General features: G+C 41.8%; 1 non-coding gene and 1 pseudogene across 1 annotated transcript; both read left to right on the top strand.

Annotated features, from left to right (window-relative positions):
* The first annotated feature begins 4,189 nt into the window (after positions 1–4,189).
* Positions 4,190–5,166, top strand: LOC128579258 (E3 ubiquitin-protein ligase TRIM52-like; annotated as a pseudogene).
* Positions 5,167–8,192: 3,026 nt separating this feature from the next.
* On the top strand, positions 8,193–8,327 carry LOC128579294 (small nucleolar RNA SNORA16B/SNORA16A family). The gene has a single exon (XR_008378120.1). It is a non-coding gene; the product is annotated as a small nucleolar RNA SNORA16B/SNORA16A family (small nucleolar RNA).
* The last annotated feature ends 217 nt before the right edge of the window (positions 8,328–8,544 follow it).

The raw sequence follows: 8,544 nt of genomic DNA, 5'->3' as shown, positions 1-8,544 counted from the left end.
CAATTTCTTCTTTGACTTTGGAGCAATACTAGTAGATTTATTCTGGAACTGCCACCAACCTGATTCCATCTGCTTTATATATTTGAGAATATAACTTCTTTTTCGTCAGAGTTTTCCTTTCCTTAATAACTTTAGAATCTAATTGTTTAGTTTTCCCTCAAAAAAGAAAATCCTTTTGGGACATTTATTCATAATTAACACACTGTCCACTACTGATAGTGTTTTGATCACAAATCTTGCTTTCCAAGGATACAGATTACCATTTGTTTGCATTTTCTTTGTTTCCCCTCAGGAGTGTTTTGAATTTTTCTTCACATGAATTGTGTATCTGTTCCATGGAGATATGTTTCAATTAAATAGAAAGAAAGGAAGGAAGGAAGGGAGGGAGGGAGGGTGGAAAGGAAGGAAGGAAGTTAAGCTTCTATTTCATTAGCTTAACTCATCACAAGACCATCTAACTGCAAAGGTCCTGCAAGGTGGTCCCCTTCTGGGGTGTCCCCAGGAAGACAAGAAGACCAGATACTAGTAACAACGGGAGCTTCTTGTACTTGAATGTCTAGAGCAGCTCAATTCACAATCGCCAAGATGTGGAAATAACCCAAGTGCCCATCAACCATGGATGGATTAACAAACGGTGGTATACGTGTACTGTGGAATACTGTTCAGCCACCAAGAAAGGTAGACACTTTCCATGTTTTGTATTTACCTGGAAGGATTTGGAGAATATCCTCCTATGGAAAAGCAAGCATCCAATACTAAAATGAAATTTACTACTAATAGGAAACTAGTAGATCAGCAACTATAGGCCCATGTCAGAAAATCACAATTAAATTCAAAAAGAAAGGAGAGGAGGGTGGTGCCTGTGGCTCAAAGAAGTAGAGCGCCAGCCCCATATCCCGGAGGTGGCAGGTTCAAACCCAGCCCTGGCCAAAAACTGCAAAAAAAAAAGAGAGGAGAGGAAAAGGGGGGTTTGATAAGCTGTCACCTAACAGGTACAATATAGGGGTAGACTGCACACCTCCCAGGTAAAGTGCTCAACTACAACTTGGATTTTACCTAACAAACACAATGTAACGAAATCGTATGTACCCTTGTATTAATCTGAAATAATTAATAATAACAATAATAAATGGGAGTCTTTCTCACAACAGGAAACTAGTAAGTAGAAGGGTAAACTAAAGAAACATTTTGGTCACAAGAAATCTCAAGCCATTTCATTCCAGAAAGCTGAGAGAGTAGGTGCTCCAGCCAAACAAGGGAGCAAACAAAAAATATGGGGTAAGGAAACAAAAAATCCCACCCAAGATTGGTTCAAAAGGAATCCCAGGGTGATGGTGAAGAAGCTCCCCGGATGGCAGGCAGCCAGACTTGAACTGAAAGTGTGTAGCCCAGAGGTAGCACAAGTGCTCCTGTCTGTGTGTGGGAACAGCTACCTGAGAAGGAGTGAAGGGGAAGGAAGCTAACCGAGAACTGGAGAGCAGCACTCGGGCCAGGTGGTGTGAACGAGACACCTGGATCCAGCTCAGCCTGCAGCTGGCGCTATTCTGAAAGAGCTTTGTTAACACAAGCGAACAACTTTCATTCATGCTCTAGCCAGGTAGGGTCTGGTTTTCTGTCACTTGTAGCCAAAAAAAAAGACTGAGACTAGGCAGCAACACAAATAGAATAAATAAAGCTTGTCCTTAGGAGTTTTATTCTTTTTGTGTGTGTTTTTAAAAGTTTTGTTTATACTTGACATATAACAGTTGTACATGTTTACAGGTTACAGTGTGGTGTTTTCATACATGTGTATATTGTATAATAATCAAATCACGATGGTTATCGTGTCCATCACCACAAAAGTTTACCATTTCTTGGTCATACTAATTTTCAGGGTCCTCTTTTCTAGCAGGATCCCCTTTTCTAGCTATCTTGGAATACACACTACACTGTTACTAGCTATTATAGCCACCAGAATTTATTCTTCCTGATTGACTGTAACTTTGTATCCCTTGGCAAACCTCTCTCCACTCTTCTCTCCCTTTTTCCCTCTCTAGCCTCAGGTAACCACTGTTCTGCTCTCACCATCCATGAGATCAGCTTTTTCAGATTCCACATGAGTGAGAGTGTGTGGTATTTGTCTTTCCCTGCCTGGCTGGTTTCACTTAGCACCATGTGCTCCAGTTCATCTATGTTGCTGCAAATGGCAGGATTTCATTCCTTCCTCAAGGAATTTTACATCTTGTTAAGGAAGTTTCCTCTGGGCATTAACTCCTGGACTACTGCCTCTGCTTCTGGACGATCATCTCCTCCAAGGTTGTGTGTTTTTAGCTAATTTCCTTGCATGCAGTGCACTCTAAGAGCTGGACAGTTTCAGATATGAAAACTACACTGTGAAAGGCACTCACAGTTCTTCATGGGAACAAAGTCAAGTGGCAAACTAATTTGCTACTTTTAAAACATGTACCCAATTGGGAAAAATATTTTACGAGTCATTCTGAAGGTTGGGATTTTAGATAACATTTTTAATCTTTTTGCTTCCATTTTCTGAAATGAGTATGAACTCGTTTTATAATTTAAAAGGTATTTATAAAAGGTAGATTATGATGTCACACTGGTCTTTTGTCAGTATCAAGCATGAAAGTAAACTGAAGAAATGATTTGGTCTTGATCTTGCTGCTGTTTTGAAAAAAAAACATTCACTACTTAAACACTGTAATGTTTCCCCATCTTTAAAATTTTTTTTCTCTCACATTCGGAGAGAGCGTAACAGCATATGCTATGAATCATATCACCATAATTCATATGAAGATTTTCTTTAAAGATCTGTTGATTCAATAAGCAAAATAGGATACACACATGAATTTTAAAAATTAATTTGGGCTTAAACCTAACAGTTATTCTTTAAGCTATTATTGTTGAGTTATAACATCTACTAAATTGTTAGATTTATATCTGCCAATCAAATCAGTATCACTTTTAGAAAATAATAATTGAAGCAAGGAAAAAATTATAGATTTGCATTGATTCATCTTTATGTTAAATTAGTTAGACCTGTAAGTCTGAAAATGTGCTTAAAATGGCAAGTACTCGTACAACATACGTAAATGCATTTTTATATCTGAATTTGATCTGAAACTGCCCACATTACCTGTAATGCTCTCAACTATGCCCTCAAGTTGTCCTCAGAGCAATTGTTTCTTCAAAAAAATTATTTTTTCCTCACTTCATACATCTCATTAAATAAAGATAATTTTTCATCAACGGTACTTGCCATGGCAGAAGTGTTTGCTTTCCAGATTGTATTTACTGGGAAAAAAAGCACAAATTGCAATGGTTCAGATAAGAATAAGCAAAGCAGTACTCAGAATCCTATAGTTGTATTCCAAATTGCTGTAGTAATTGTGAAAAAAGTAACAATAGTACTTGTTAAAAAAAAAAATTTTTTTTTTTGAGACAGAGTTTCACTATGTCGCCCTCGGTAGGGTGCGGAGGTATCAAGCTCACAGCAACCTCAGACTCTTGGGCTTAAGCGATTCTCTTGCCTCAGCCTCCCAAGTAACTGGGACTACAGGCACCCGTCACGACACCCGGTTATTTTTTGTGGTGGTGGTGGTAGTTGCCATTGTTGTTTGGCAGGCCCGGCCCGGTTCGAACCTGCCAGCCCCAGTGTGTGTGGCCGGCACCCCAGCCGCTGAGCTATAGGCGCCAAGCCTACTTGTTCAATATTTAAGACACATTTTATTGAGACTCCATCTTGAACATATCCAAGTTCTGGGAACATTTTAAAATTTAATATTATGCCACATGAGCTACAAATACTTTTTGGTATTAACTCACTTTGCCTTAGCAAATGTTGAATTTGTTACCTTTACTCTTGTTATTTTACTTTTGTTATCTTTTGTTATTGAAAGCTACCTTTTGCTTTCTAACAGTTTACAGTTACAGTATATATAATAGGCTATTAACCTACATTAGCTAGATTCAGGTTAAAGTAAACCACAGTCCTCTATGTCACTCTCGGTCGTCTCCCGCGGGGACCGAGCGGCAGCCCCTGAGGGGGACACTGCCGGCTGGGGCAAGCCCTGAGGGTAGCGAGAAGCCGTACAGGGTCGGGGCCTGCTTGCTGAACCTCCACGGGAATTAGCGCCGCAGCCCAGTTCTGTTCCTGCCGACCTCAGAAGACAGCTGTGAGACTGGATCTGGGGCAATGGCGTCCAGAGAGAGTGGAGGAAGGCTTCTTTGGGGGCCTGAGGAGGAAGCGCAAGGTCATGGACAGCCTTGGGTCACCAGCGTAATTTGGAGGCAAGCCTGCAGGCGCATTCCCTTTCTTCACCTTTGAGCTGACTATCTACACCGGCCAGCAGCAAGTTAAGACGGTTAGCTGTGCCACTACGCAATCAGACACTTCAGGAGGAAGCGGTGTGCGCCATCTACCTGGATTACTTCAAGGATCCGTGTCCACAACTTCTGCCGAGGGTGTGTGACTCAGCTGTGGGGTAAGGAAAATGAGGAAGACCTGGACGAAGATGATGAATGGGAGGAGGATGAGGGAGCTGTGGGGGCCATCGGTGGATGGGACAACTCCATTCCAGAGGTATTGTATGGGGGAATGCAGACGAGGAGTTGTTCCAGGATCCAGAGGATGATGAGCTCTGGGTTGGTGACAGTGGTGTAAGTAATTGGAACAATGTGGATTATGTGTGGGACCAGGAAGAAGAGGACCAGGAAGATCGGGACTATTACATAGGAGGCTTGAGACTTGACCTGAGAACCGATGTCTACCCAGAAGATGAGAAGGAATTGGAAGCTTACAATGAGGAAGAGGATGAAGAGGTGTACCCTGACACATACTCACCCCCTCCAGGGCAGTTCATTTGCCCCCAGTGCCGAAAGAGCTTAACATTAGGGCAGCGTTGGTCCCAACCTGCAGCTGGCCAACACGGATTCGCCAGATGTGCCCCACTCCTTATGGGGGGTGTGGAGAGGACTGATCAGGGCATCTGTCCCAAACACCAGGAAGCCCTGAACCACTTTTGCGAGGTGGACAAAGAGGGCATCTGTGTGGTGTGCCGAGAATTCAGGAGCCACAAACATCACAGCATGGTGCCTTTGGAGGAAGTGGTGCAGGAGTACAAGGTGAGAGGAATAAGAAATATGGGCGAGTTGAAGGAAGTGGAGAGGTGACAAGGAATCTCTTTCCCACCCTCTCAGGTACTTGCTAGTTGAACTTTATTTGCAGGGGGAGAGAGGTGAAGAGAGGGAAGGCAGATTGACTTCCTCAGGGGAAGCTGAGCAGACCTATGAGAGTCACTGGAAGCAGACCATTATTAATGTTGTCAATCTACTGAAATACAAGGGGGATAGGTACTTAATTTCCCTCTAATGTGAGTCTTGAGTTGGCCAAATCTCTGGGACTTTTATGGATGGGAATGGAAAGCCACACTACTTGTAGATAACAGGTGTCTGGAATCTCAGAGCACAAGCAGTATCAAACAGATGGCTGGTATTGGTAGACAGAATTGCCAGGTATGAATTCTGGACTAATAGTATCAAGGGGCCATGCCCTGCCCCTCCCTCCAAATCGGAGGTTGCTTTCCCACCTTCAGTAGGGTCCATTTTCCCTCTAGGGAAATGCAGAGGATAAATATTTTTGATGAAACAGAATACATCGCAGTCCTGATCACTTTCCTTTCCTGATATTTTACCACAGTAGAAGGGGTGAAGGGTTTAGATCAGATGACTTGCCTCTGTCACTTACTGTCTAATTTGGGACAGGTCTCAATCTCTTTGTGTTAATTCCAGGAGTTCCCCAGAGACCACACAGACAAGCCGAATTTGTAAGGGAGTCTCTTTATTCAAGAGCCGGCTGGCGACTGCCTCAGTGTCCCAATAAGGGGTTTCTGAGAGCAGCCCCGAGTGCTTAAGGAGTCAGGTTTCTAAGGCTTGGTCTGCATCCTGGTTGGCTCCCAGGCTGTCCAGGTGCATCCGGGTAAGGTAACAAGCAAGCATTGTACAGAAGCAGAATTTTGCGGTTAGTTAGCCATATATCTTTGTTTTAATATTTTCCCCCATCCATCTTAGTTTCAGTACTTTCCCCCCATATATCTTAGTTTCAGTACTTTCCCCATCTGGTATTGTTTAAAGGTCAGTCCAGGAACAGTTGGTACCTCCCGGTCTGTTTCCCAGGGAATTAGCCAAGTAAGAAATTGGGAGTAAACTAGAAGCAAGAAATCAATTAGTACTTTCCCTTCTATCTTGGTAGGGGACTAGACTTCTTTCTTCTTTTCTTTCTTTCTTTTTTTCTTTTTTTGAAAGCTTTCAGTCTGGAAATTTGCCAGGAGTTACCTGATATTTTTCTATTGTAGACTAGGCCTGACACCTTTCTGCCTTATCCTAGGCCCACTAGGCCTAACATTTGAACTTCACTTTTTGCCTAGGATTGTTAGGATTAGAAGAGATCTTGTATGTTAATGATCATATTGTATTTTATAAATTATAAAGTACAAAAAAAAAAAAAAAAAAACACAATCCTCACTTAATGCAAGCCTGGAGATAAATCACTACGATTGTACCATGAAGTAACTTCTAAATTCCATATTGTTCAAACTTGGCATCAGCAGTAATTATTTTCCGCAGGGAATAAGTCACTCTTAATACAGTCTCACCATTTCCATTAACACTATCTACTCTTACTGTTAATTTGCTAACTCACTCTCAAATGAAAGGATGGAAGCCTTTGACAAATTACAAAATCTTTTAAGTAACGTTCTTCAGGTTAAATGAAATGGGGGCTGTCAAGAAGTGATATTAATTTTCCACTTTCTTTCACGATTACCTTCAAACTAAACAATATTAGAAAGGAATGCACACAATAGTTTTCAAAGCTAATTAAGCAATTAAAGAAAAGCAAAATGGCATGAATAAAAAAAAAACTCTGCCATTCTTCATGATACATATACTTGACAGTTAAAGCTTTTGTTTATTTTCATTACTAAGTTTTGCATGGGAAGAGTGTTTTTGGTAGACAGGGTGAATTTTGTCTTTATCAGTGTGGTTCAAGCAGCCAGCCTGTGGTTAATACCCTGTTTAATCAAAGCATGGCAGTTCCCGGCAGCTGCTCTGATGGACGTTAGTACTAGGCTCAGTCACCCAGGAAAACAATAATGGTTTCACTCCAGAGAGCATTAGAAGCTAACTTCACTCAGTGCTGCTAAATTTTGCCATTTTTCAGTGAAAAAAAAATTCCATACTATTTGTGTGTGAAGGTCATTTTTATTTTTTTTTTTTGAGACAGAGTCTCAAGCTGTCACCCTGGGTAGAGTGCAGTGACATCACAGCTCACAGCAACCTCAAACTCTTGGGCTTAAGTGATTCTCTTGCCTCAGCCTCCCAAGTAGCTGGGACTACAGGAGCCCACCACAACACCCGGGTATTTTTGTTGTTGTTGTAGTTGTCAGTGTTGTTTGGCAGGCCTGGACTGGGTTCAAACCCGCCAGCTCCCATTAAGTGGCAGGCACCCTAACTGCTGAGCCAAAGGCACCGAGCCAACTGTGAAGGTCATTTTGATTTTGGTTTATATATGTACTTGTGGTCAACTGGTGAGAATGGTGTTTTTCCAAGGTCTGAGTCAGCTCAGCTCTCTGTGACTCCATTAGAAAAAAAAAAAAAAAAAGTTTCTCCTTTAATCAACCAAGCATCTGAATAATTTGTATCAGGTTAGAGATCAAAAATAATATCAATAAGAATCTGCTAAATAGGAGGCACACTGAACTGGGTAATCCCCAAATTAAATAGCTAAAAAGCTATGTTTACGTTTATACATCTTTTTATATTTCCTTAATGAAAGAACACATCCCAGTAACAATTAATCATTTAGCTCAGTACTTGAAAAGAAATTCTTGACACACACATATGTATTCTACTTGAAGAATATAGTCAATATAATAAGGAAATATTTCATTGTTGTCTAAGTAAAAATTCTGAAGACATGTCTACTGAGCAGCATAGTGCAAAGTGTTGAGGGGAATGTAAAAAAGTGAAAAGATCGGGCGGCGCCTGTGGCTCGAAGGAGTAGGGCGCCGGCCCCATATGCCAGAGGTGGTGGGTTCAAACCCAGCCCCCGGCCAAAACTGCAAAAGAAAAAAAAAAAAAAGATGACCCTCAACCTCAAGAACACTTATCCACGCAGCATCATAGAAGAAACCAAGCACGGTGGCCCTTATTGAAGCTGCAGCTGCTTCCATATAGCTGCTGTGGTCAAAGAGGAGCCTAGAGTGACAGTTTTCCTCGAGGGTCGCGGTTCTGTTTGCTGTAACTGATCAGCAACATTTTGGGAAAATATAGTTTTTGTAAAAAAAAAAAAAAAAAGAAACCAAGCACGGACTGTTTAAACAGAACAAGGCTCCGCAGACTAGACGGCAGACTGGCAGTCAGCGACACTGAGGGCATTGGGCAAAAGAAAGCTCTTTGTGAGCTGGCACAGAGAGGACTTTCTGGCAAGGAAGAGACTGCAGCAACTCACAGACCCTTGGCTTTTGCCCTGGCTCTGTATTGGAATTGCAT

Source organism: Nycticebus coucang, unplaced genomic scaffold (genome assembly GCF_027406575.1).
Source record: "Nycticebus coucang isolate mNycCou1 unplaced genomic scaffold, mNycCou1.pri scaffold_43, whole genome shotgun sequence".
NCBI lineage: Eukaryota > Metazoa > Chordata > Mammalia > Primates > Lorisidae > Nycticebus > Nycticebus coucang.
Note: the sequence above shows the minus strand (reverse complement) of the source record. Positions and strands in the feature narration are given on the sequence as shown.